The sequence below is a fragment of the Hibiscus syriacus genome, unplaced genomic scaffold (genome assembly GCF_006381635.1).
Source record: "Hibiscus syriacus cultivar Baekdansim isolate YM2019G1 unplaced genomic scaffold, ASM638163v2 tig00116962_pilon, whole genome shotgun sequence".
NCBI classification, from domain to species: domain Eukaryota; kingdom Viridiplantae; phylum Streptophyta; class Magnoliopsida; order Malvales; family Malvaceae; genus Hibiscus; species Hibiscus syriacus.
Window position 1 is genome coordinate 3,746,813 of NW_024063488.1, and position 17,142 is coordinate 3,763,954.

At 33.3% G+C, this 17,142-nt stretch overlaps 2 pseudogenes; both read left to right on the forward strand.

Annotated features, from left to right (window-relative positions):
• Positions 1-4,031: 4,031 nt before the first annotated feature.
• Positions 4,032-7,614, forward strand: LOC120190733 (annotated as a pseudogene).
• Positions 7,615-13,492: 5,878 nt separating this feature from the next.
• Positions 13,493-15,623, forward strand: LOC120190731 (annotated as a pseudogene).
• Positions 15,624-17,142: the final 1,519 nt, after the last annotated feature.

Below are 17,142 nucleotides of genomic sequence, written 5' to 3' on the forward strand. Positions count from 1 at the left end.
CTCTCGATTCTTAAGAGATTTTTGAGATTTTATCACTTGAATTTTAAGAGAATTTAATTGAGAAAAGTACTATGTATAGATTATGTTGTATTCATCGTGACTTATCTTGTGTGTGCGATTTACTCCAATTAATTTAAATAGAGAACTACGAATCAAGTCTCGAGAGATATTTTGCGATCCCCTTCGCAAGCACCACTTTGTTTCCATTTCATCATTTGGTCCTCCAAAAATTTTCAATTTAATCCTTCAAGTTTTCAAATTATGTAAATCAATTGAGATGAACTACATACAATAGCTACGCAAACGAAATAAATCACAATAACTACAATACGATCTACAAATCGTACTTTTACAATCAAAATACAATAAAAAATTTATCGACAAATTTTATTTATTTTTTAAAAAAAATTATTGACAATTTTATATATATATATAATTATGATCTTGTAATATTGCCATGATACAGAAAATGGAGGAGGAATGAATCCGGGGGCTAACTCTAAGTGTTGTCTTTGTCTCCACCAACTTAGTGGTTGCGACTGTGAAATTGCATGCACTGCATCTGCATGTGTCCAAATGTACCACATTCAACGTACCAAAATGATCATATCTATTACCAATCTTATTGGCTTTAATACATATACATGTATGACTTTTAACAAAATACAAAATATAATATATTCAATTGTAACAAAAAATTATACAATAATTTTTTTTATAAATTTGTAACATTTAACGTCAATTTGAGACCGTTTTAAATCTAAATTAAATGTTATTTTGTTCAACCTAAAAAAAAATTGTAATATTTTTTATTGTAACCGAAAAGTTATATTGCTGAAAATGTTATCTTATTCATAACATTCTCAGTTACAACCGAAAATATCACGCTCTTAATAAGATTTTTAGTTATAATCTATTTATGTTCGTAAACTTACTTAAAACTTGTCAGGTAGTGTTTGGCCAAACCCTACGAATACCTTTTGATTTAAAAGATTATGTGGGAGGACGCAACGATTATCATATCCCATCTTTATTTCTTTGTCTAATGAAGGAAATTCCTAGAGATGGCTTCACAACCTAAAATTCTTTGAATCCTCTCAACTAAATCCATAAATAGAATTTTAAAATAAAAAATTATTTATAATCATTTTAATATTCTTTTTATGTTACCTATAATTAAAAGTTTTATTTTATATAATTTACATAATTTTCATTACTAATCCTCTATTTATTTTGAAACTTAGGTTTAAAGTTTACGAAGTTGCATATTTGATGTTCATAACCATTATCTTCTTCTTGTTTAATTCCCCGTTTGTTATAGCATATGTATAAGAATTCATAGTTAAAATAGTAACTCGACACTTATACATATATAGATACCATAAGGGTAAATTATACAAATTATCACTCAACTTTTTTTTTAATACTAAAGTTTAAAACTTTTTAATTTAATAACTGAATTTTATACATTGAATTTTTTTAATCACATTATTATTAATTTACTAACAGATTGACGATATGACATTTTAAATTAAAACTTTTTCCATTTGTTTGATTTTCAACTTTTTTATTTTTATCTGTTTTTTTTACTTTAATTTCTTTTCTTGTGAACTCATCATGGCATTCCATGCTTAGTTATATGCTCTCGAGACTATCAAACTCTCTTCTCGTTTTCCATCATGGCTTTCTTTACCTTGACGTGTGGAAACTCCTTTTTTCATGTGTCTCGTCTCTCACTTTTTGTCACGAACTAGTTCAATCACCCCTCACTAGCTCGAGTGTAAATCTTTACCAATTTAACTATAAAAGCAAATTGACTGAACAGTAAGTAAACTTAACTTATCCGGTTTATCACCTCTACCAAACATGTACGAAACGATCATTGTATCTCCACAACGAATTATTCTGATACCACTTGTCACGCACTCGGAACTTCAACGCCTAAAACGTGCAGCCTTAGTCGCTTTCTTTGTGATCAACCCCTATGCTACAGAGGATGAAAATGTGAATCTGGAGGCAGCAATCTAACAGCTTCTTAGTGTTGAAAAGCATATGCGATTGGCTGGTGATGTGATCACTACCAAGAAAGCCTTCACTGAGATTTTGCAGCTTTACGTTGAAGCTAAATACCTAAAATCTCTCAATGGACAGATCATTAATTTGTGCAGAACCTTGCATTTGTGATCTTCTCTGATCCTTCCCGAAAGCTTCTGAACATTTTTCTTTTATCTTTGAAACCCAATGACTTGGAATCATTCTAAATTGCAATGCTCGCTTCAAATTTGTCCTTCTGGTTTCTCCGACTCTTCCATACAATAATATGATGCAGTTCATTTTGTTGTTTAAATAGAGATTATGGCACTTCAGTGATCATCAAAGACCCTATCTTCTCAAACCTGATTTAATCATTTCATGGCGCCAAGAAAGATAAAGTTGTCGGTGATGCGTAAGAGAGGATATGAAAGTGAAGGTGCAATTCAAACCAGTGAAAGCATCAAAGCAAAGATGGGAAAGAGAAAAGAAAACGGTGAATGCTTGAGAGAGGAGCAAAGGGAAACAAAAGAAAATTTTGGAGAGGTGGAAAGACAATACGATAGACTGAGAGAAGAAACTGAAATAATCATGAGACAAGCATGCAACACTCAAATGAAGATAGCTTTCTTGAAAGCTCGAGAAGGTGGAGACTTGATTGAAGCCGATGAGCTCACTAAGTTTCTTCGGTTCGTTTCTCCAAGCCCACTTCTCTCTATAAACTACTATATAAATATTCCGATGTAAACGTGGTTAATTAAAAACAGTAACCTTGTTTTCTACGGTAGAGAAATTGTCGGCAAGGAAAGAGAAAGTGCAAGGTTGAACGACGTCAAAAATGAAAATGCAGGTGGATTTTCTAATCAAAGTGTTTTGGCGTATATGTAAATGAAGAATTCGAAGGTTGAAGTTTGCTATGAGAGTGATGAAGTCAATTAGCGTGGTTTGGTGTTTTCATATCTCTGGGTTGCTTTGTTGCTGCACTTCTCTATCTGTATCAAGAAGCTTATCTTTGAGCATTGTGAACTTGTAAAAGTGTTGTTGATTACAATGAATTAATGTTCAACATCTCTTAACGGTAATGCAACTGAACAAGACCTGAAGTTGATCAGGAACCCTTGTAAAATATTGAGATATTAAATGAGATTGCTTAAGTGTATTTTTTTTGGGATGATGGTTGTGGATATGATTTTGTGCAATGGAATGCTAAAGGAGTCGTTCAACTAAAAGAGGAATCAAGGGATTTCTGCAAGTGAAAGGTCAGCAAATGTACATAGAATGATTCATACTTTCAATCCTAATTCAGTAACTTGAACAAGTACTTTTGCATATATAAGCCAAAATGGCAGTACATGAGAAAGCACCACACCGAGTTCAAACTCTTAAACAAACCAAACGTCTAGCACAACTAAAACAACACCTAGCTTAGGCTCATTTTGATGGTTCGGCAGGTGTTTTCGACCCATAAAGAGACACTATATTTTTTTCAGTGACGACGTGATATTATCTTAAGGTGACAGACTAACATTACCGTTAAATTATTAATGATGGGTATCAAATTGAAACTTAAAGTAAACATTAGTTATGATTTAAAAAAAATAAAGTTTAGGTACTAAAATAGAACAAAAGTAATAGCTCATGTATGAACATGTAGTTTATCCTATGTTTTTAATTACTTTAGATAAATATAAACTCATATATATATTCAAAATATTTTTAATAATTTAATAATAAACGCTTCAAATTTAAAAATAATAAAAATTTCTTAATCACTAAAATTGTTTTCGGGCTGAAAATGAATTTTAAATGCGAAAAGCAAAAAGAAGATTGGATTACAGGATTAGGCGGTTAAAAGGCAGGGCAAGTAACCGTCTTCTAAATTACGCTGTTTACACAGTAAATCTGGGAAAAAGAAGAGAATGTTCAACGGTGGTTGGGGGGGGGGGGGGTAAGGGCGGTAAAATCCCTACAAAATCTAAATCCATCTCTGACATCAACTACTCAATCCCAATTCTCAAAGGTCTGTTTCTCCTCCCTTCATTCTTTTTCTGGGTTTTAAGATTTTAATTTGCTGTTTATTTACTTCTAATTGTCTTTCGTTGTTCGAGTTACAATTTTATCCTTTTTTTTACAAACCCTTTGCAACGATTTGGGTTTTCTTTTCCTCTTTCTTTTCTTGTTTCAATTTGTAATATGTTAATTTCTTACTATGCCCTTTGGAGAATTTGTCTTGTTTTATGTCCCTGCGATCTTTTGAAGTTCTGTTTATATGTTTTTCAAGTTTTAATTGTTTTTCACAAAGATTGCTTTTTGCACTGTAGTATTTTAAGGACACTATGGTTATGATCCGTTTACACCTACTGTAAATTTGTAGTTTTACACTTTTTTTTAGGATCGATGCATGGAGGATTGAAAATAGACGGGATAATATGAGGAGATATTCACTAAATCCTAAAATGTTTTATCTGTGTCCAACACTAATGCCATATTTGGATATGAATATGGGGGTATGATCCCTCAAAGTATGTAAAACTTGCAGAAAATCGACTACCTGTGTTCGGTACATATTAGTAGTTGACGCTCAACCTGAGTCTGAGCAACATAGGATTATAATACAACTATCTATACTTGAATCTTAGGTGCAAAAGCTGCTTAAGATGGCTTTAATGGTGGGACTATAATGTTTTTGCTAGCTTATGTGACTTATAAATAGGAAATACATATTTGTTTTTGCTAGAGATGGAAGAGCCTGTGTTCAATCCATTGAATTGTTTGGTTGGTCCCTAACAATGAAGAGAAAGTTTTATGTTGAGTCATGAACTGTTAACTAATAGTGCTGAGCCTAGAATTTGTATGTTATACTAAGTTTGCTTCATCATGTCATTTGATACTTTTTGGCCTTCGGTAACAGGGACATATGAAAAAAAGGAATGAATAGAGGAGATTGTGGAAAAACATGGAGGCTGACTTGGTTAAGGCGAATGATAGGAAACGATCATTGCAAGAAAAACCATGAATTTCCAACAATCTGATTCTTTTCCAATAGCCAATATTGAATAAACCATAGTTTTGTAGAAGTAAATGAGCCACAAAATCATCTCTGGGAACTTTAGAGGCAGGCAAGGATTATGCCCAGATATTTTCAGAAACAAGGCCAGTAATTAAAAGAAAGTCAAGTTTAGGAAAAGGACGGAGCACTTGATTTGGACTGTAGTGATCAATTCTGATTCTTTTCCAATAGCCAATATTGAAATAAACCATAGTTTTGTAGAAGTAAATGAGCCACAAAATTCATCTCTGGGAACTTTAGAGGCAGGCAAGGATTATGCCCAGATATTTTCAGAAACAAGGCCAGTAATTAAAAAGAAAGTCAAGTTTAGGAAAAGGACGGAGCAGCTTGATTCCTTGGACTGTAGTGATCAAAGTCAAATTGATAAGCATCCTGAGGAAGTTGGCCTTACTAACACTGATCAAACGGATACTGTTTCAGGTCCAACTCAATCGGATGAAGGAAATAGTGAAGAAAAGATTAATTCATTTGATGCAAATGAAACAAATGATGTATCTCTTGATATTGGTATACCTCCTGTTTGTCATTCAAGGAAAAAACTTATTGTTCTTGATTTGAATGGGATACTGGCTGATATAGTCTATGCTCCTCCGAATGATTACACTCCAGATGCATACATTGCAGGACGGGCAAGTAAGAACCTGGTGTTGAAAACTTCATATGTTTATGTTTATTCATTTTATGTTCAAAGTATTTTGGGAACTAATCTGGAATTTCCTTTTTTTCTTTTTACAGTTTTTAAGAGACCCTACTGTGATGATCTTTTAAAGCTTTGTTGTGAGAGGTTTGAAGTTGGTATCTGGTCTTCAAGACATAGGTACTTTTCATTTTTATCGGAACCAAACAATGGATTGCCTTTTCTTAATGCTGGATAGTTGCCATGGAGAATTAATATATTATCCTTATTAGCTGGAATTTTACTTTTACAGGAAAAACGTGGAAAAATTTATTGATTATCTGATGGGAGATATTAAACGTAAATTGCTGTTTTGTTGGGTAATTGTGGCCTGTTTCATTTTACTTTCTGTTAAACTTTTCATTGCTGCAGAAGTCTTTACATTTTTGTATACTCTGGATTCTAAGTCATCTTTAATATCATTGCCTTGTCGTTATCCATAGCTAAGAAAATGTTTAAGCCAACATCAAGCAAGATTGATGGGTGAAACCAACAAGTGTAAAAATTATATCTTTGAAAAGAGAAAAAACCTGCTTGGTGCCCCTGCCTTGGTAAATGCTCTTGGTGATTCCCATTCAATCACCATTAAGAGTAAAAATTGAATCTTTGAGCCGTTTAGCCTTTGCTTTGAATTCTTAGAAAAAGAACAGAAAGAAAAGACCTGCTTGGTGTCATTGCCTAGAAAATGCTCTAGCTGACTGGTGATTAATCACTATCAAGAGAAAAGATTGAACCTTTGAGCCATTTAGCCTTTGCTTTGGTTCCCAAAAGAAAGAAAAAAGTGTCCTGCTTTCTTTTCTCAATGAGTAACAAAATTTGATTTCCTTAGTTTGAGGATTAGTTGCTTTGCTGACAATATTATTGAAGAGCTAAGAAGTGATATAGCATGGGACGATATTGGCATTGCTGTTACTTGAACAAATCATGAATTAATATGTCGTTTTGCTATTATGTTCGAATGTCCTCATACTTCTTTAAGATTTTATGATACAAATATACTGGTCTAATTTCATCAATGCTTTTGCAACAAATACAATTTTATATGCAATTAAACTGGGAACAATTCCAACTCTGATCCATTTGCTTTATGCACAATGATTAATCAGGATCATCTTACTGCACCGCGACACAATTCAATACTCCCGGGCATAAAAATAAGCCCTTGGTTTTTAAAGATTTGAGGAAGCTTTGGCGAAAACATGATCCTGATCTTCCATGGAGAAGGGATATAATGAATCAAACACATTGTTGATAGATGATTCTCCCTACAAAGCACTGCTAAATCCTGTAAGTTAACAGACTACTGCATTTTTTTGGTTAGGTGACTATTATTTGTCTGTCTTTCTAACATAGGTCCTGATATTGTTTTTGATTTCTGCTCATCTTTGTAGCCACATACTGCAATATTTCCACATTCATTCAGTTCAACATGAATGATAATATATTAGGTAAATGACTTCTGAAATTATTTAATTTGTTAGGTCCCATGGTTCGAAGAATGTTGAATAAGAAAGAAACCTGAGTTATTTGCCTACTATTATTTTTGCAAAGTAGTGTTCACACGAATCTTACTTGATTATTTTAGGGGAAGAAGGTGATCTTAAAGTTTACTTGGAAAGGTTAGCTTTGGCTGATAATGTACGTAACTTTGTCGAGCAAAATCCATTTGGTCAGATAGCTATCACTGAAAGAAGCCAAGATTGGGGTTTCTACAGCCAGGTTATTGATTCGTGTCTTTGGTCTGAACTACAAAATGATGTGGGTCTTCCTATTTGTGGTTCGAAGTCTGTTACCTGAAATGGAAGTTTAGCATACACACAACTTACATGCAGGAAAATTTGATAGAAAACATAAAACATAAGGTCTAGGGCGGATTCATTTCTGAGAACTGTAACTTTTTTGCTTTGTTTTTGGTCTCATGCTTCCAATATTTGGTATTGTTGTTGAATCATTTAGAGGTGGTTACTATTCTACCTTTTTCTTTTATCATAAAGTGTGCCAATATTTAGAGCAAGCTAATTGTTTGAATTCAGAACCATGATTTTATTCGCTATAGTGGAGCAATCCAACTTGTAATGGGGGAGTTGCTGTTTCGATTGTTCTTTTTCAGGATAATAAATTTATTGTATACACAGAGATTGGGTTAAGTGAGATTAAAGGATGGTGATCTTCTTTATTATGCTTTTCGTTATGCTGCATAGAGTAGCTTTATTCTTGGTGTTCATGCTTTATAAACCTTGAGATAGATAGGGTTATCATAATATTTAGAGGGATTAACTATTGAACAAATAACCAAATCAAGAAAGGGGAAATTAGGGAATTATAGAAAAAGAGAGGATGAATGAGTGCGTAATTTATCATTGCACTTTCTCTGATATAATCAGGGTTTTCCCCTGAGCTCTAGAACTGAGGCCAGACACCCTAGTAACAGACCACCTGAGACGACTTTTGGCTCATATACTAGTTTATGTATGTTTTCTAGGACATTAGAATTAAGTGTCGAACATGATTATACATCCGATGTATAGGTATGTTTTTTTTTCGACTGTGGCATGTCGCGAGTTAAAGAAAGATTGTATAGCAAATGATAACCGTTCTCCAACTTTGGTTCCAACTTAACAATTTAGAAAGCATGTGATGTGAAACCAAGCTACCTTCCTTGATAAAAAATGCTAATACAATATGGTATGAAGCTTCAACAATTGTGACTGTCAGAAAACTGATGAATTTCCATCATGGAAACCGTTGCATCCATACCTTGTGAAAGCCGTCAAAGATGGAGACCACTCTATGGTAGTTTTCACAATAACCACATCCCAAACATAGTTTGCAATTGAATCTACTCCTAAGAGCTTTCTATAGATTCTTTCAAAATTGTCTCCACTCGGTCTTTTCTTGTCATTCTTCTCGGAGGCAATCTTTTCAAGGTCCTCGTTCTGTGACATGAAATCTGGTACCGTGCCGAAGGACTTTTCCTATTCCACTTAGAACGCAGCGGAGGTCTCTAGGTAGAGGAGTTTCTTCTTTCCATTGTCAGAATCCATATCCCACTTCATGTATCAATGGCAGAAGCAAATGTCTCAGGCGCGGAAAATGGTTTCCCACAATGACATTTCCCGGGCTGGGTTTCCCAAGCCGCTTCATTCGAAAGCTTAGCTGGAAGAACAACTGGTGACACTTCCAGTTCCTTTTCCCCGGAATGCAGAGGTGCTGCAAGATATGGATTGCCCTCAAAGCCTTCCCTAGCTCTAGCAGCATATCCAACACCATGCAAAGAACCACCTTCATTTTCATATTAGCAAACTGAAGCTGCAAATTCAACAAAGACCGCTCCATCTTCCATTCAACGCTTGCTAACTCAGACTTGGTCTTCTTCCCGATGGAAACACTCATCACTTAAGGGATAAAAACTGGATTGATCTTCAAAACAATCTATCTGCATGGTGATTGTTCTTTTGTGCATAGACTGGGAACTATTGGAGCCTATTAGGTTGCTTTTTGAGAACACAAAAGAGGTTGAGAAAGAAGGATGGAAAACTTCTTGAGACAACTGCTTTGTTAATGGTAGCTCGAGAAGAAATTACATCACCGTCTCTTTTTGAAGATTTTACTTCGAGCGGGAGCATGTCCCTTCACGAATCGGTTTCATTGGAGATAGAATCACTAGAAGGATCACAAATAAAACTAGATTCTACTAGCGAGGAGATACAGGAGCTGGGGAATAAGTTTGTGTTAACTTTTTATAGTTCTGTTTGTCAAATCGTTAATAAGGTATAATTATATTATTTTTACAGATCAGATTGAGTATTTTTCAATCTTAAATATGAACTTGACCTTTACTGGAACATATATTCTAAAAACCCCACCTGATGCAAACTTAAATTTTTTTTATCAAAGAAATTTTGACCCAATAAGATCAGATCAGAATCTGTCAGGTTCGAACTTTGTGTTCATCCTTACGTCAATCGTAAGAATTTTGGGTAAGCCGCCTAAATGATCATTCGACTTTTAAGATGTTAGCACCTGAAAATTAGGTGATCAAAACGTACCACAGTTGATGGTTTTAATACTTAATTGATCAAAATGATAAATTCAGCTTCACCGATTACAATCGGAGAGCGTCAAGCTGTCGTGGAGATAAAGAGAACTTCAACTAGAGGTACGAAAAGAGTGAGCATATAATTTATGCTTGGAAACCTACCCGGCTTATCTGACGAAAAGTTGTCTGATGGTGCCGTTACTTTGCAGTTGTTAATGGAAGAGGTGGTTTCCCTTCCCGAAGAGGAACGTTTCGAAATGACAGCTTCAGGGGACGAAACTACAGTGGCAACCGAAGCTATGGAAGGAATGAATATGGAATGAATTTTCCGGTCGACCTAGGGGCGGTTCAGCAGGGCGTGATGGGAGAGGGAGAGGTAACCATTCAAGTCGACCGAACCAGAATTCGGCTTCAACTTGAAAATCCCACAAGAGTAAGCTCATTTTTTATGCGGAAAAATTGATCGAAAATTCAAAGAAGTCGGAGTTAGGAAGGGATTCAAGTTTGACAGAAGGGTTGGATTGAATGTTTATATGAGAGGACCTTGGAGACTTTCAGAAAAATTTGTGTAGGGAGTTTGTGTTACCATTACAAACATCAAGGCACATTAAATTTCTCTTCTGATTTTATTACATCGTTTGACAATCGGGAATCATTTGAGCTCCTATTGATTGAAGTAGGTATATATATTTTTGGTATAGCCATCGGTGTTCAAATTATTGACCAACTGATTTAGATAAGATATTAAAAAAGTTTATTTTTTTATTTACGACGTTAAACTTTTAACTTTATTTAAGAGATTTAACGTATCAAAATTTGAATTTTTAACTTTGTTTAAATGATTAAACGATAAAATGTCTTTTAATATTTTTTTTCAATTTTAAAAATTAGATTCATTGATCAATTTGTTCTCTTTTAAGTTTGAAAGGGAGCAAAGAACAATTATTCATATTATTAAATAATTTTTTGAATAACGTATTATTAAATAATGAAATAATAAATTAGATATATTCTGACAAAGACGCGTGCGTAATCCTGTTCGCTAACCCCAAAGAAGATCGAAATTCAATTGAAAAAAAGGGGAAAGAAAATTGCTGTGCAACTTGGGCCCACTCCCCGATCTTGTCTTTGATTTTCTTTGGATTAATTATGTATAATTTTTGTTGTTTTTTTTTAATTAATTTGAAGTAGGCTAATAGAGTATACGCTATCTAAATAGCTATTTGAATACGAGAATTCAAAAAAAAGAAATTTACAATTAAAATCACATAATAAATTCAATTCTCGTTCATTAATTAATTTAAAAGAAAAAATATATTAAATTACATAAAAATTAGACATAATGTTATAAATAAAATAAATTATATTAAAAAGAAATTTTTTTACCTTTATCACTTTTTTACCTTTCTCTATCATGAATTATTAGTTATTTTCTTCTTCTTCTATCCCCGTGCATCATTATTTATTATTTATCTTAGAATTTTGACCGTTTAATTGTGGAGAGGAATAGTATATTAATATATATAAATTAACTGACCATATTTTTATATGTAATGGGGTAAGGAGGAAGTAGGATAGTAGGGTGTCCCCAACGCCAGGTTGAGAGCAGCTTTCGTGGGAGACCTCCGACAGTCAGAATTATGAATTACCCATTGTGGGACTTGATCCCACGACCACAAGGTTAAGAGCATTGCGCTCTACCAACTGAGTTGGACGGACAATTCAATAATATATTAATATATATATATTATCAATTATTTTTTACTAATAAGATTAAGGATGATAATTTTATTCCAATTCGGTAAATTTTGAAGGATTAATTTTTTATTTCAAATTTTACGTACAGATTTTATTTTATGAATAGTAAATTCACATTAAATTTGAATTTAACATAAAAATTTTAAATTAAGATAAATTTTAATTATTATTGATGAAGACTTTGCCAAAATTAAAATATTAATATTAAATTTGAATTTAACATAAAAATTTTAAATTAAGATAAATTTTAATTATTATTGATGAAGACTTTGCCAAAATTAAAATATTAATATACTTAAATCATTGATATAAAATCTAATATTATAAAATAATTATAATATTTTTCTGAACAATGATAATTAGATTTTATTAATAAAAATAAAAGAAGAATCAAAATTACAACACACCCAAATATAGAGAAAAAACAATAACAATAGTCACTAAAAACTCGTATAAAAATAAAAATATTAAACTCAAAGATAAAAAATAAATAAACATTTCCTTAAAAATGAATATCAACATAAAAAAAACCACATAACATTAATAAAACTTATGTCGTCGTATAAGACACTTTATGAAATGATCAAGGAATGTTAAGCGAACTAAACTATTTGACAGGTTGTTTTTTTACACAATTATAATTATATCGATAAATAATAATTTAACAAATAGGAGATCTAACTATACTTAATCACTAATAAATTATTTGTGTAAGCATCAAAACGATAATAAATATACGTGAAAAACTTATCAAAATTCATATCATTTCACAAAAATAAAAAAAATAAGTGCTACAAGAATAAAAATATATATATCATAAGTACAAAATTTTTTATTTAAAACTAAAAAATATAAGGAACGTATTATGAAAAAGATAAAGAGAACTAATAATTATAGCCCACTTAACAAAAAATCAAAGAATAGAGGAAAACAACATAAAAATATTAGGAAAAATATAGATTAAAGAAAAAGAAAACCCTTGTTATTATATTTTTTAAATATATTATAAAATAATTATCTTATTAATCTTATGACACATTTCAGACAAAAACTTCAGAAAGAAGGAACGTACGATCCGAAATCTGCAACACGAACCCCAAGGTTGTCTGTCCACGTGTACTTTTCTCCTTCCTCCATATCACCTAAGTATACAAATAGGGTCTTATCCGCTTATACTCCTCCTATTTTTACCATATTCAATTATCTCCCTATTCTTTTTTCTTTTTGCATTGTACACCTGTAAGATTGTCTTTAAAAAAATTTAAATAATGATACAAGAATTCAAAAAAATTTAGAAAGATATTTAAGTATGGTTTGTATATAAAACGAATGAAAAAATAAAAGGTTTTAGATTTCATTTTGAAAATCCTTAGATTAAGGAGAGTGTGCAAGTAGGGATGAATCGAATAAGGGATAAATAACAGTGTTTGTTCTATAAAAATTTTAAATTATCGTATAATTTAAGTATTTTTTTATATATTTTATTTATAATTTATTTTTTACCGCCTAAAATTTTATAAGTTCATTCCTTAATATAAAATTTTGTCCCCATCAATTTACGGAAGGACTCGAATGGAGAGAAAACAAGGTTAATGGGAGTAAATAAACAATAAGACAAGATTGAAAGGCAAGGTCAGATATTTATCTTTTTTTTCATTTGCTTTATCGAGAGACACGTGGCAATAACAATGACTATCATCATTAACATTTCGAAACGTGTCGACACTTCGTTTTAAGTCATCTCGGAATCTGAGGTGTTTTTTGTCCTTTTGTTTTCAGTCTTGTTGGGTCTCTTCATGTACGCCACGTGTGTTATTTGAATGACTAACTTTTCAAGGGCTTTATTGTCATTTTTACAATTTATTTTCCTCTTTTTCCTCCATCGTTTTCCCTGCACTTTCCTCCATTTTTCTTTTCTTCTCTGTTTGATTGAATGGAAAAAAAAGGAACTTTTGAGTTTGGGGTCAACATGGTATCTTTGAAGCTTCATGTTCTACAAAATTTGATTCGATTTCAGTAATCAATCCTTTTTTTCCTTTTTTAAAAACAATTTTGGTTTTCCCCCTTCAATGGCAAAAGCTGAGGAAATTGGAAAGAAACAAACCATGCAAGTGATGAATCTCCCAAGGGATTTACTTCAAAGATTCATGTCATCAAGCAACCATTTTCTCAACAAGATGGAGGAAATGGTGAAGAAGAGATTGAGTTAAGCTTAGGACTTTCATTGAATGGTCGTTTTGGGGTTGACCAGGAGCCAAGAAGTCACTAGATCATCTTCCATACCCGATTTCATCAACTCAACCGATGAATCTTCTTCTCTCCACCATCTTTGTTCCCCATGGCGGCTTGTGGTTCCCTTGTGAGGACATGTTTGCCTGTGGAGACCGAGGAAGAGTGGAGAAGAAGGAAGGAGTTGCAGAGTTTGAGGAGACTTGAAGCCAAGAGGAAGAGGTGTGAGAAGCAGAAGAATTTGAAGGCTTTGAAACATAGGAAAATGGAGGGTTTTGGTGAAGAAGATAAGAGAGAAGAGGGTTCAATTGGATCCCAAGGAAGTGGTTCATCTGGCATATCTGAACTTGAAAGCCAACCACCTCAAGGTTATCAATTCATTTTCTCCCATTTTTGTTGGTTCTTTTTTTCATGCTTTATTTTACATCTTGATTGATGTTACTTCCACTGGTGTTTGATCTAATTAACATGTTTGAATTCATATTGGTCTAGATTTTGATTGTCTGAAAGGTTGTTCTTTTAGATGCTAGCTTTCCTTAAGCTGAGTGATCATATTGCATTGCTGTTAAATTACAGCTGTGCTTTACTTGAACTAAGGATACCCTAGTTTCGAGTTCGATCCGACGATAAACAACCGAGAACGATTTCGGGACATTAGTTTGAGTTTCTCTGTGTTCCTGAGATACAAAAGAAATCCCAGAGAGAAATAATGCAATAAGTGGCAGTGACCTGTTTTAGTGTCCTTTTCACTGATGCATAGTTTAGCTAGTAAGATGATAAATAGCTTTAGTCTTGTGTCTGTAGTTTGTCGATATGCTGCTGTCTTTCCGGTGTTGGACATGCCTAGTTTTTCGTCCTTCTAGGTGCAAGATCGACTGTCTTGAGAATACTGGCATATCTCTTGTTTATAGTCTTTGAACATTCAACCTTCGTATCGCCCGAAGTATTTCTCAATTTCATCTGCTAATGCCCATTGGATACCAACATTTTCTAGTTGAGTGGATGAAATACAGTCGTCTCATCTGAGAAACGGATCTTGGCAATTTTGTTATAATGGAGCTCTTATGAAAATTGAAAAAATACCCAGGAAACGGGTTGTTTATGCTTTGCATTAACCTTTGGTAAGCTGTTGATGACCTACAATGTCTTTTTAAGCTTGCCTACGAAACCATCTTGTGTAAATGCCATAGTTTATAATTTTCGTTTGTATCTTGATATTCTTGCATTTGGCTTCAAACTCATAAATACACGGCCATCAAATTACAGGAACTTATAAATGCTCTGGATCAAGAAGCCCTACCAGCGCACAATCTGCATCGCAGACCGAGCAGAAACCGAACATCATCCCTGGAAAGATCTCGATTCAGAAATCCATGAACTTAGATAGAATTGCAGCAAAGAATCAACATAATCAACCAGCTGTAGGTAAAAAGAGTGTCGAGGCAACCGAAAGGAACATTATGGAAGATATGCCTGGTGTATCAACAACAGGAGATGGCCCCAATGGGAAAAGAATAGAAGGGTTTCTTTACAGATATAGAAAGGGTGAGGAAGTGAGAATAGTATGTGTTTGTCATGGCAGCTTCCTTTCCCCGGCTGAGTTCGTCAAGCATGCCGGCGGCAAAGATGTTGAACATCCATTAAAGCATATAGTTGTTAGCCCCTCTTTGCTCTTCTAAATACTGAAAAAAAGGTTCAATGGATGAATTTTCTGGCTTATTAACATTTCAGAATCTCTTTTTTATTTTCTTCTGGAAATCTGGACTAGGGTTATTGAAAATCTTATTAAATGGAAGCTTCTTTTTGAGAAATTATGCTGGGTATCATTTTGTCTTGGTAATTCAATCTTTCATTGGAAATATCACAATCACCTAAATCATTATAGGAATTGGGCGTTTTTTCTTATAAAAAAAAATTACCGTAGACATGTATATTTACCGATCTAATACCGGTCAGATTATATTTTTCAATTTAACACCCTTTACAGTAAGGTGCGCTCCATGCATCGCGTTATATGTTAATTTGGCGTCACGTGGGGTAAGGCAATCCCTGCAACGCCTCTTATTCTGACATGAATTATACGTTGGTATAGCACGGCTCCTGGGACGCGTCTTACGTCACGTAGGTATAGCGCGGGTTAGGGGCCGCGTCTGACCTTTATAATTATATATAGCGTGGGGCATGTATCGCGCCCTGTATAATTGTTACAATTTTTTTCGGCTATAAATACCCTTCTCCCCGGTTAAGTTCATCACATCTCTCCTCTCAACTTATAAATTAATACAACAATTCCGTCAACGAGTCAATAATTCTGACAATTTTCTCATATTTTATTCAGAAGTTCATGCGATTTTTCGTTAAAAGGTAATTTTGTGATAATTTTTTATTATATTTATTGTTTATTATGATTATTTGAAAAAATATTATACTAATTGTTGTCAATTAATTTATGTATTTGTAAAATTAGAAAACGGGAATATACGTCGAAATAGTTTTGCGGTACAGGTAATAATATAAAATTATATTATTTAAATTATTTATATTTATATGTAAAAATTTTATTATGTTATATTTTTGTTTATATATTATTTATTTAATTAGCATTGTTTTAGTTGTTGTTTTTTTGCAGATATAATATTGTCGTATTTTTAAACTCAAAGAATGACGCGACTTTCAGCTATTGTTTATTATGATGGTGAAATTCGAGAAGATGAAACGAGCGTTGTTTTCGTATCAAATGAGCGTGTTAAAATATTATTGAAGAGAAACATAACTCTTGAGGAGCTGATAACGAAGATTTCGAGGAAGATTCATGTTGGAAGTAGTAGAATAATGTCGTCGTTGCAGTACAGATTTCCAACATCATTGTTGCCATTAACTTATACAGCGTTCGAACTTTTGAACAATGATGATGTTGAAATGATGGTTAAAGCTCAAAGTAATTATTCAGACGCCGATATTGAGATGTATGCAAATTTTATTTAAGTGTGTGCCGTTCGGGGTCAATCATTAAACTCTAACTATGGGCTGACTGAACAAGTTGATCAAGTTGACAGCCCGACGATAGTAATGTGTAATGATTTTAATGCCATAATGAGGAGACATTCATCCGCAACTCCTTACGATATGTACCGAGGTGGGTCGACGAACAATCCGTATGGCAACATCGCGTCCAGTTCAAGGGGAAGACATTCATCTGCAAATCTGTTTAACCTTAATATGGAGATGCCATCGATGCAACCATCTGTGCAGTTTCCATTTGACACGATGACTTCAAGCTTCAGGGGGAGGCATTCGATTGCGAGCTTTTTCGATCTGAATGTTGATATGCCTTTCAGT